We start from the raw sequence: 3031 nt of genomic DNA, 5'->3' as shown, positions 1-3031 counted from the left end.
TGACAGTTCAGATAAGCTAATGGCAGTTAATATACAAATATTTACTGCTCATGAGGGATCTGGTGGAATCTATTGGTTCCCGAGGTGAACTGGAGACCGTGAGCCTACTATTTTCCCGAGACCGCCAGGTCGAGGGAAAATAGTAGGCTCACGGTCTCCAGTTCACCGAGGGGACCAATAGATTCCACCGGATCCCGAATTTAGAGCAGTAAATATTTGTTTTATATCCTTCATTAATATATTCTCTGTTCATTAACACAAGGCCTTTATCATAGACATAGGCCTAGGCATAAATGTAGGCTAGGCCTAGGCAAGGCTACGCTGGCCTTGCTTTGTTTTGATTGAATGCACAAAGCACGCACACAGTTGAGTGGCTAAAGCTTACCGTGAAAATATTGTAACCTCTACAATACCGCCGTGAAACGAGTAACCATGTTCTCTGTTATTTCACCATCAATATTAAGATACTGATCCTGATGTAGGCCAAGGCCTAACTCTGATTTTGCCATTAAACAGCCGTATTTTAGCTGCACATCTGTCCTGCTTGTGTGCTTCGCAAGACAAAACGAATTGCTACACATTAATACCCCGGAACCGGTACTGATATCCCGCGTATGTGGCAAGTTGCACTGACCACTAGGAACTGCGACGCGGATATGAGGTCATACGCGCTCCGGGACGCGCTCAGAGGGAGATAGTAAAACTATTTCCCCGGGAGATAGTACTTTGAATAGTACTCCGTTCCCTCATCAATCGGCTTTTGCAAAATAGCAAAACTATTTTTGGTCACATGATACTCGTTTAACCAATTAATGAACGAGAATATATTAATGAGGGATATAATATCTGTCATTACCTCATATAGTACGTTCCGCCTCGACATGTTATTTTGTCCTTTATAAAATGATATCTTTTCCGTGGTCATGGTACGTAAATTTAACACGAAACGATTCGTGTCTTCCAAATATGTTTGAAAGCTAATGTTCCAACAATTGTGTTTTCAGCAACAGTAATAACTTTTATTACAGATTTTTTTACAAAACCAAAATACTTGTTGTGAAATAATGGTAAAAACGCACCAACTGACGTTTCATCCGTCTTGTTCAGTCGGATTTCTTCAGAGTTGTGAAGCTCTGCTAGCAAACACAATCTTCCGCATACAAACACACCCCACACATTTACAAATCCCCCGTACAAATGCTCCCGTACACTATTCCTACATACACAACTTTCACACACACACACACCCACACGCCCTACTTGACAAACAGCATTAAAGAAATATCTCACCATTTGTGATGCGATCAAGCAAAATCAGTCGGAACTCGCAAATATTGATTTTGAGATATAGCCAAACAAAGGTAATATTTCCTTTTCTTTCCTATTGTTTTGGAAACTCTGTAATTGCTCATATCTTTGGAACTGGTTGCTCAAATTCAATGGAGTTTTCTGCAAAATGCAGCTTTGTAAATGATTTTTACTAATTTGTAAGAAACTGAAAATTTAATATTTCCGAGTTCCGACTGATTTTGCTTGATCGCATCACATTTGTCAACATCTTAATTGAGTTTATCTTATCCTCGATTAGCCAAGAAAGTAGCCGATTCAAGTAACGTCCAGGGGAGCAAGACCCAAATCAACTTTCTTTCATCAGGCACTGATTTATAATAATCGTGTTGGTGTTTGTTATTTAATAATTCTAAAGTGTGTGACAAAAATCATTAAGTTCAATTTCAACTATACATGTATACTCATATTGCACGTGCCAACTGGTTTTAGTTATGACTTACTTACAGCAATTATTTTAGTTTGCATTATTTATTTTACCCTATACCATTTATTGCTATTATGAAATGATGTTTAATTTCCTTACTACACCAATACGGGATTACATTGTATACTGGGCACATAAATGTATATTTACTCTTGCAAAAGAGCCTATACTTTTAAAATTAAACAATAAAAATAGTGAATAACTTGTGTTTTGAATAGATGTAATATTTCACCTTGCGAATTTTGACACCTCTATGGATCTGCTGCCACCACTATACAAGCAAAGTTACAATCATTTGAATTGTCAAGGGTTGTAATTTTAAAACGTGACCAAATTATACCATGAGGAAAAATTCTAGGAAGCGTAACAACGAGACAAGGCATTTTCTGCGGTCAAGTATTATTCAAGGAGTATATTTTTGTTTCAGTAATTTCTGCTCTGTATTTTTTATATCTTACATATTATTATATTTCAGTTCTTTTTTCAGTTTCCTTTGCTATTTTTGTTTCTGGTCTCTTGCTCGATAAAGAACATGTATCTTATGTGGCAATGGCCACTATAATTATCCACAACTGCTGTGCAGTGTCGTTACATGTACATGATTAGGTGTTGATCTGTTCTTGGTAAATCTTGCTTAACTGCATGAGAAAAATGTGCTGCAAACCCTCCCAAGTTACCGGGTGTTATCATCTTATTGCTCCTTTGGATGTCCGATAAGTTCTTCCCAAAGGTTGAGATATGGGAAATGCCACCAAGTTCAGAAACTTCCGACTTGGCATTATGCAGTGCCGACTTAATTTTGATTGTCATCAAGATTGCTTCTGATTTCCATCTCCCATATTTCGTTATTGTTTTCTACCGATTGATGCACCATGATGTATACAATAGGTTTTAAATTAAAATTAGTTGAAAATTAGTGCATAAATTAGCCATCCGTCTAGACTCTCCAACCAGAAGCCTAGTCTAGATTTATGAATAGGACAGTTTGTAAGTTTTAAAATTGGACCGTCATATCATTCAAAGGGGTCAATGGTTTTAGAATTATGGGCTCTTTTCTAAGTGTAAAGATAATTTTGTGTGCTTCAATGAACTATAGATCAATCAAATAATAATTATTAGATACTATATTATATTGTGCATTAATTCAATATTGCTGATTATTATAGTTTATTGATTTGAAAGAGACTGGTCTTTAGCGGATGGGCCCCAAAAATAACAACAAATTTTACCCGACTCCCGCAAATGAGCCTCTGACCC

Source organism: Amphiura filiformis, chromosome 8 (assembly GCF_039555335.1).
Source record: "Amphiura filiformis chromosome 8, Afil_fr2py, whole genome shotgun sequence".
Lineage (NCBI taxonomy): Eukaryota > Metazoa > Echinodermata > Ophiuroidea > Amphilepidida > Amphiuridae > Amphiura > Amphiura filiformis.
The sequence above is the reverse complement of the archived record's forward strand: the minus strand, read 5'-3'. Positions refer to the sequence as shown.